The 9,316-nt window shown below is 40.4% G+C and overlaps 1 pseudogene; it reads left to right on the forward strand.

The window, feature by feature from the left end:
• Window positions 1-6,252: 6,252 nt before the first annotated feature.
• On the forward strand, window positions 6,253-8,494 carry LOC143683057 (serine/threonine-protein phosphatase 2A 55 kDa regulatory subunit B delta isoform pseudogene; annotated as a pseudogene).
• The last annotated feature ends 822 nt before the right edge of the window (window positions 8,495-9,316 follow it).

Below are 9,316 nucleotides of genomic sequence, written 5' to 3' on the forward strand. Positions count from 1 at the left end.
GCCGGGTGGGATCTTTTTTATTGTTTCCATGGAGATGTGACCCAGCAATTGAGGGTGGTAATTTTGGATTAGATTGTTTCTATGGAGATGAGTCTCTATCTATTCAAGGTGGGGTTGCTTACTGGAGTCCTTTAAGAGGGAACCATTTTGGAAAAAGCTTGAGACCCCACAGTGCCGACAGAGGCCATGCAGCCAGAGACCTTTGGAGATGAAGTAAAATGCCCACTGGAAGCCACTGAAGAAGCTGGGAAAGAAAGCTAGCAGACATCATTATGTGGCTTCCCAGCTGACAGAGCTGTCCAGAAGCAAAAGACGCCAGCAGACACCGTCCATGTGCCTTCCCAGCTGACAAGGCACTCTGGCATCAGCCTTTCTTGGGTGAAGGTGACCTCTTGTTGGTGCCTTAATCAGGACATTTTCATGGTCTTAGAACTGTAAACTTGCAACGTACGTTCATAAAAAAAAGTTATTTCACCCCAGAATATCTGTGGGATATATCCTTAGAAGAGAAATCTCTGGGTCTAAGAAAACGTCTTGGCTTCAAAAGCATGAATTTAATTCAGATAAGATATCTCAAAGCTTTCATTTGTATAATACCCTCAACTGTGTAAGGCTCTTTTAACATCCCTTATCACATACCAACTTCAAAGCAAACTGTAAAAGAAATGGAACACGGTTTGAGTTGTTATCCCTCCCTGGTCCTGCTACCAGTTTAATAGAAGATTAGAGAAATCTTTGGTGACTTGCCAGGGTGATTTAGAAATAAGAAATAGCGAAAATAAGTTTGCAGAGTCCAGGGCTCCTGACTGCAGTCCAGTCCCAGCTGTTTCAGGTACAGTCTTAGGCCTTGCTAGCTGTTCACAAATCCTTAGAAAACGGATGCTAATAACCTGAGGTCCTGCACACAAAAGGGCCTCTGCTAGAGTCTAGGGCAGAACATAAAATCAGGAAATAGGAGTAAGCTTGACTATTTGGACTGCACAGAGATATATAATATAGCAGGTTAGAGGCTCTGAAAGAACAGATAAGGGAAGGAATAGATGGCAATGCCCATCCTTGCTATGGATGTGCATCTGATTTGGCAAAAAGCACAGAGCGATGAAATAGCAAAAATGTTTCCAATTACAATTCACTCATAGCAATTTCCTTTTTTTTTTTCCCCAGAAAAAAAGTGATTTGGGTCACTCTTCTAGAACGGATGAGGATTTTTTAAAATGACGGTGCATTGGATATTAAAAAAGCCAGTGGGAGTATTTGTACATCTAATTACTATTTCCCCTAGCCCTTGTTAGTGCAGTTTTAGGAAGAAAGCACCAGGCCTTTCTCAGCCTCGAAGCCCTGGCACGGCTGCCTCAGAGTCACGCGCTGCGTGGCCTTCAGTCTGTGCCTGCTGTCTCTGTTCATCCAGCTCTACTGGAGGAACCAGGCTGGAGCAGGTATTTCCCTTACCTTCAGCAACAGGAAATACCAAAGGACAAAAGAATGAGCCCAGACAGGGCCCCAGTCTCTGAGGGATGTGGGAACAGGAGAGTGGGGAGGGCCAAGAGGTGGCCTCAGACACAGAGGAGTTTCTCACCAGGAAATGCCTGGAAGTTTGGGCTGAAATGAAAGACCATGGACTAGACAGACCTCTTGGACAAGTTAGTACACCATTGTGCCCTTGTCCTCTTTGTAGAAATCAGCAAATGGGGTGGCCAGAGGCTGCTTTATGACTTCTCCAAATTGGACCACAATCTGGCCAAATACTTAAATAGGAAATTTGGTTCCATCTATCAAATAACTACCAAGGATTTTGAATCCGTTAGAAAAAAACAGATGAATTCATCTAAAGTGGCTGAGATTTAGTAGGCTTTTGGTTTACATGGCCCTTTTGAACTCAATATGTGGGTGAGAAACCTTAGAATGCAAAAGCATCTTAGATACGGCCTGTTCCAATCTTTCCCTCCCATTGTATAGCTCGGAGGCCTGAAGAGATGATGTGATTTGAAGACATGGGATCTGGAAGCAGGCTGATCCAAGCCTGAAACCCATTCTGCCAACTCACTTGCTAGCCATGTAACCTTGGGCCAAGGTATCTAATGGCATCATTTACTGGCACCATCAGAGCCAGAACCCTCATCTCTGACTATCAGTCAATAACTGACCTTTCTACAGCATCTGTACAATTTTCCTTGCTTTCCCGCATACTCAAAACCTTGCTCAAGAGAGGATTAGGCATCTCTCACCTATATTTTGAATGTAGAAACCTGAGCATATGAGAAATGATAGTTCAGTCAAGATCCAGTTTCACAGGTCATGACAGAATCACACAGTTTAGTGGAGAGGGGATGCCCTTTGGGGTGGGCTACTATGCTCACAGGGTACAATGAGGAATAAGATTTACTATGGAGTAGAGAACAAGCACATTCCCCTTCAGTAAGCACATTCAACATCAGCTAGAGAGCAGACTTTAGAGATACTGGTCATCTAAAAGAGACTAAGTCACTCTGTGCATTCATTCACTCCACAGCATATTAAGTGCCTGTTATGTGCTAGGGACTGTTTTAAGAGCTTGATATAAATCAATGTACAAAACCGCTAAAAAACCACTCATCTCATGGGTTGTACATTTTAGCAAGGCAGACAGCAAGCATAGTAAATTAGAAAATTATATTTCATTTTAGAAGGTGGTAACTCTTTTGAAACAAATAGAAACAGGTAAGGGGGGAGAGAGTTCAGGGTAGCCCTCACAGAGATAGCAGCATTTAACTAAGTCTTGAAGGAGATGAGTCTGGTGAAAACCTGGAAAGTGCATTATAGGCAAAGGGCCATAAAGTAGAATTGTGTCTAGGGTGACGGATAAGTGACAAGGAGCAAATATTACAAACTGAGTGACCAAGGGGGTGCTATGGCAGAGGTAAGGGAGCAGGCCAAATGTAGACCATTACACAATGTTGCTTCTCACTCTGCGTGAGAAAGGGAATCAGTGGAGGGAGAAAAGAGAAATCTTCTTACTTAGGTTCTCAGGTGGGTCCCTCTGGGTATTATGATGGGGTTGGACTGACAAGGAGCAAGATTAGAAGCAGAAGCAAGGAAACCTGTTACGAGACTACTGCGGCAATTCCAATGAGGATAGTGACATTTAAATCTTGGAACCTTCTTCATTTATTTATGTATTTTTTAAATTGAAGCATGAAGAGGTAAAGGACTTATGAATGGAGAATTAAAGGCAGAGTTAGGGCTAGAACCCAACACCATTCGTTCATTCACCAAGCATCTGCTGAGGGTCTTCTCTGAAATTGTGCCTATGCCATGCTAGAAGCCACTTGGCGAAGAGGTCTAGGGACCTTTGCAGGTTGGCTAGACTGCTACCACGATACACTACTCACACCTTGAGCATGGGTGGGTCCGTGAGTGGGACTGTGACTTTGCTTCTAGACAAAGCAAATGTCCTGGCAATGTGGGACAGAAATCCTGGAATGAGCTGAGACTCAGAATCAAGGGATTGAGAAAAACTCTAGAATGAGTTGAGACCCAGCATCAAGGGATTGAGAAAACCTTCTGGACCAAAAGGGGGAAGGATGAAATGAGACAAAATAAAGTGCCAATGGCTGAGAGATTCCAAACAGAGTTGAGGAGTTATCCTGGAGATTATTCTTACGCATTAAGTAGATATCACCTTGTTATCCAAGATGTAACGGAGAGGCTGGAGGGAACTGCCTGAAAATGTAGAGCTGTGTTCCAGTAGCCAAGTTTCTTAAAGATGATTGTATAATGATAAAGCTTTCACAATGTGACTGTGTGAATGTGAAAACCTGGTGTCTGATGCTCCTTTTTATCTACTTTGTCAACAGATGAGTAGAACATATGGAATAAAAGTAAATAAGAGGGGGAACAAATGTTAAAATAAATTTAGTTTGAAATGCTAGTGATCAATGAAAGGGAGGGGTAAGGGGTATGGTATGTATAATTTTTTTTTCTGTTTTTGTTTTATTTTTCTGTTGTTTTTTATTTCTTTTTCTGAATTGATACAAATGTCCTAAGAAATGATCATCATGATGAATATGCAAAAAAGAATGTTTGTGTATTTGTTTATTTTTACAATGAAAATATTTTTTTAAAAATGCAAAAAAAAAAGAATCTGTCTTCTACTTAATAGAAAAGAAGAAAGTCTTTCCTGCTCCCATCATTGTTAATATGCCTATATTTGGAATCCACCACAATCACCGACCCTCCTAGGCAGTGTCCATCCACTTTTGTTTTGAATCTCATCACTTTTCAGCCCCTCGCAAACCACACTCCATCAACCATTTCTACTAGACCATCAGCACCTCTCCTTACACTTTCCTAAAAGCATTTAACTGCGCCACAGATTCTATTGGAATAAAAGGAAAAAAAATCTCTTTCTTTCGCCTTTCATATCTGCCCAATTTATAAGTCAGTGGTTCTCAAATATTTTGGTTTTGGGATCACTTTACATTCTTGCAAATTATTAAAGTTTCTAGAAATCTTTTGTCACTATGGGTTATACTCATTGACAATTTCAACATTCAAAATTGAAACTGACATTGTTAAGATACTTATGTATTTTTAAATGACAATAGAAGCCCATTATGTGTTAACATGAATAATACATTTTATGAGCAATAGCTGTATTTTCCAAAACAATGAATCTAGTGTAAGAGTGGTATATTTGCAAATCTCTTTAATACCTGGCTTTATAGAATATAGTCAAATTGTCATATTTTCTACATTTAATTTATTGTGATGTGTTTTTCCCCATTGATTGAGGTATATGAAGAAAATATGGTCTTGTACAAATACAGATTGGAAAAGAAAGAAGTATGTTAATAACCTTTCAGATAAATATGGATATATTTTTAATACCACATCAAAATCTGTAATTTGTAGTTTCTTAAACCTTAGTTGCAATTTGGAATCTGAAACCAAAAAGTGACCTTTTGGTACCTGTTATCCTAAAATCCGCAGGTCTGTCTTGCACTTTGAGTGAAGCTCCTACCTATGCATGATTTTGTAACATAATAAATTGTCCATTTGGTATATATTGTTTCCTGAGTTATGCAGCTCTCCCAAAGATACAGCAGAAACCATACAACTCAAGAGAGAATGAGAATGAAAAAAGGCAAATAAAACCTTAATAATATTCCAAAAATTGTTTTGAACTTGTAGATCTTGCTGTCCATAGTAGAATCTGGTGGTTAAGAGAATGGGATCCGGTGACAGTCTACTGGTTATGAATATCTGTTCTTCCCACTTTGGGAAAAAATTGTGCATCTGTTTATTATGGGGATAATAAAAATATCTATATAACTAGGGACAGCTGTAATGTTGAAATGAGATAATAACATGCAACATACTGGCCCATGGAAAATCACCAAGGGTGATAGTTCTTTCTACATTTCCTTTGGTTGCTAATGTTTTTCTGTGCTTCCAGTTTACACCCATGTTTTCTATTTTTATTTTGTTTCCTCTGATGTCCAGGGCATGTGAGGCTTTAGGTCCTGACTAAAATTTTCTTCAGAGATTAGGATCACTAGCTAAATTCAAATTGGAGGGTCAGGAAACAGCTGATGCATATTTTGTACAATATGAGAGGCTTGTAGTAAATTCTAATTTACTGGGAATTAGAGTAAATCCATATATCCCAGAAAGCCCAAAGTTTCACAAGTGAAAGATATAACTTACTAAGGTAAGGATGTAACTTGTTAAGAGGCGTTTCTATTCTTAGGCATTCTTTAGGCATCTCCATAATAGGAAGCAAAGTTTCTTCTCCAGGCTATTTGAGTTGATGGAACACTTTGGAAAAGGATTTCATCAGCCTGGGAGAATGGTTCATTTGATTCTAAAATCATAGAAAACTAGCCAACCTAATTGCTTTGTAAGAAGAAGTCTGGGTCAAGCTGGGTTCAAGTCTTCTGTCTTGGTTACTATTGCTGTGTAACAAATTACTCCAAAATTGAGCAGTGCAGCTTAAAACAAATATTTCATTAGACTTGCAGATTCTGTACATTAAAAAAATTCAGACAGGACACCATAGAAAGAGCTTGAATACCTTCCTCTATGTCTTGGATCTCCTTTCAGATTGTCAAAATTTGGAGGGGAAATTTGAAAGAGCTGGAGCCACCTAAATCTGGATCAATCCAAAGGGCTTGAACTAATGCACAGGATGGCAACCTTTGGGTGGTCAGACATTTCACATGGTGGCTTACAGCTTCAAGCAGTATTGCTCCATAATGACACCTACTGCACTGCATGACACCTACTGCACTGTTCATCGGCCTGCTGCAGTTGGTGCTGCCCATGCCTCAGCACATCCACAGCTCGCTGGCCGTGGCAGTAGGTGGAGGCAGCGACTCTCTGCAGGTGGCAAGTTCCAGGTCAAGGAGGCCATGGACAAGGTCATAGTCAAAGAATAAAAGCCACCCTCATTCTAGGGGAGAGTAAAATACTTACAGTACCTTTCAAAGTCATGAACCAGTGTTTGATTAGTTGAAAAATCTAGAAAGTGGAGGAAAAGTCAATAAAATTAGGTGGTCACCATAAAATAATGCTGGTCATTTTCTACTCTCTACAAATGATAAGACTATTAAATTCAGATAAATAAGTGAATGGGACGAAGGAGCAGAGGGTTCTAACTTGAAATATGAACATGAATGACTCTGAGATTCATTTAGAATTATAGAATTACCAGCCCCAATATTGAAACCCATAGACTTTATGTAGAAGCAAACCTGACAGATTTTTTAAAAAATATATTTTTATTGACAAATCTTCACACACATACATTCCATACTTGGTGTACAGCAAAGGCTCACAATATCATCACATAGTTGTGTATTCATCATCATGATCATTTTTTGGAACATTTGCATCACTCTAGAAGAAGTAATAAAAAGAAAAAATTCATTTATACCCTACCCCTTACCCTTCCTTCTCATTGACTACTAGTATTTTCATCTACCCAATTTATTTTACCCTTTATCCCTATTATTATTTATTTATTTCTTATTCATTTGTTTTACTCATCTGTCCATACCCTGATCAAAGGAGCATCAGATTTTCACAATCACACAGTCACATTATGAAAATTATATCTTCATACAATCATTTTCAAGAACCAAGGCTACTGGAACACAGCTCAACAGTTTCAGATGCTTGCCTCTAGACACTCTAGTATACCATAAATTTAAAAGGGATATCTGTATAATGCATAAGAAAAGAATAACCTTCAAGATAATCTTGTGACTCTGTTTGAAATCTCTCAGCCACTGAAACTTTATTTTGTCTAATTTCTCTCTTTCTTCTTTTGGTCAAGAAGACTTTCTCAACCCCCTGATGATGGGTCCTGGCTCATCTCAAGATTCCTGTCCCACATTACCAGGAAGATTTACACCCCTGGGAGTCATGTCCCATGTAGTGGGAGGGCAATGAGTTCACCTGCTGATTTAGCTTAGAGAAAGAGTCCACATCTGAGCAACAAAAGAGGTTCCTTGGGAATGACTCTTGGGCCTAATTTTAAGTAGGCTTAGTCTCTTTTTTGCAGGAATAAGTTTCATAGGGGTGAACCCCAAGATTGAGGGCTTGATTTAGTGATTTGGTTGCCCCCACTGTTTGCAAGAATATGAGATATGCTCCAACTGGGGAAGTTGAATATTTCCTTCTTTTTCCTCAGACATTGCAAATATTCCCTGCCAGACAGATTTTTGCAAATACGTACACACATCATATAATTGCATTTTAGTAAATAGTGATCATATACATATATATATTTCTACAGATAACCCGAGAACTAACTCATGGCATCTATAAATCATAGGTAGATATTTTGACATTGCAGACGTTAAGTAGGCCAGCGTAGAGGTGCTGGACGAAGAGGTGACTGCAGTCAAGCTCCACCACCCAGGCTGTAGGTGTCTACAGCAGCAGGCTTTGGATAACAGACACTGAAATGTTCTGAGGAACCAGAAGCTCCCAGCAGTGGGCTCTTCTTTTCAGAAACAATTTCTTCTATATCTGATGCAAAATGTAGTCGTTGGTGATCAGTCCATGATAACTGAAGGCTGCCTGTCGGTGACAGTGTGGGACCTCGACACGGAAAGCAGGCCTGGGAGAGGCACCAGGATCATGACCGTCTTCAAGCCAGCACATGCTGCCCTCAGTGAGAAAACGACTGCATCTTTGACAAGTTTGAGTGCTGCTGGAACGGTTCTGGTAGTGCTATTATGACGGAACCCTACGATACTTATTTAGAATGTTTGATAGAAATACATAGAGGGATATTCCCTTGGAAGCGTCAACAAACTACAGCAAACCTCAAGCCATCTTAAAGCCTTGGAAGGCATGTACAGGTGGTAAGAGAAAGAAAGACGAGGTGAGTGCTGGTGTCCTGGCCTTCCATAAGAAGACTCTTCACGCAGCCTGGCACCCCGTGGAGAATATTACTGCTGCAGCTGCCACCAGTATCTCGTATATATGCCAGGACAAAATCAACTGAAGAGGCTAATTTGAGAACCATGCCTTATCTTGCATAGGTAAGCCTGGTCATGCTGTCCTCCTCACCATGAGAACAGTGGAGCCCTTACTTCCCCTCAGAGACCCAGGAGGTACTCTGGCCTCACTGGTGCCTATGGGTGGTTCTGCTTCAGGGAGATGAGACACGAGGGTCACTGCTCGTGTGAACAACCTTCTTGGGCAGTGCAAAATAAAGGCCATTATTTCAAAAAGCATACTTTTAAAGTCAGAGCCTTCCTTCACTGTTGATAGACCAAAAAATTGACATTCAAGGCAAAAGCCAAATATAACATTTCTCTCTTTCTTTCCAACTTTTCACCTTCTTTCTCTGCTGTCCTATTTGGGCCCTCACCTGTCTGTGGTGCGGTGACTGGCCCATACTCGCTGTCCTTCTGAGGCAGGTGCCACCACAGGTGCCAGGACAGATGGCCAAAAAGGCCTGTTGGGGTAATCTCTTAAGAAAACAACGACCTATAAAAAAAGGTCTTTAAATCTTAAAAAAAAAAATAAGCCCTGCATTTCCTTTCATGCTTCATAAATCACGCGGTGTCGTTCCCACTATAGTCAATGCATTGAAGCAGTGACAGTCAGAGGGTGTCAAGACTCACGGAGAAGGAAAATGTTTGCATCTGTCAATAGGAATGTGCAAGAATTTTGTTGGTATTTTGTTTTAAAATCACCAGTGTTCTAGAAAAGGAAACTGTTCTTTGGAGTGGATGTTAAAGAACAGTCTAATCCTGTGAACTTGGACCCTGGAATGAAGCACCCACAGGAGATACAATGAAAGCCTTCAGAGCCCAGTGGG

This window comes from Tamandua tetradactyla, chromosome 5 (assembly GCF_023851605.1).
Source record: "Tamandua tetradactyla isolate mTamTet1 chromosome 5, mTamTet1.pri, whole genome shotgun sequence".
In the NCBI taxonomy this organism is placed as follows: domain Eukaryota; kingdom Metazoa; phylum Chordata; class Mammalia; order Pilosa; family Myrmecophagidae; genus Tamandua; species Tamandua tetradactyla.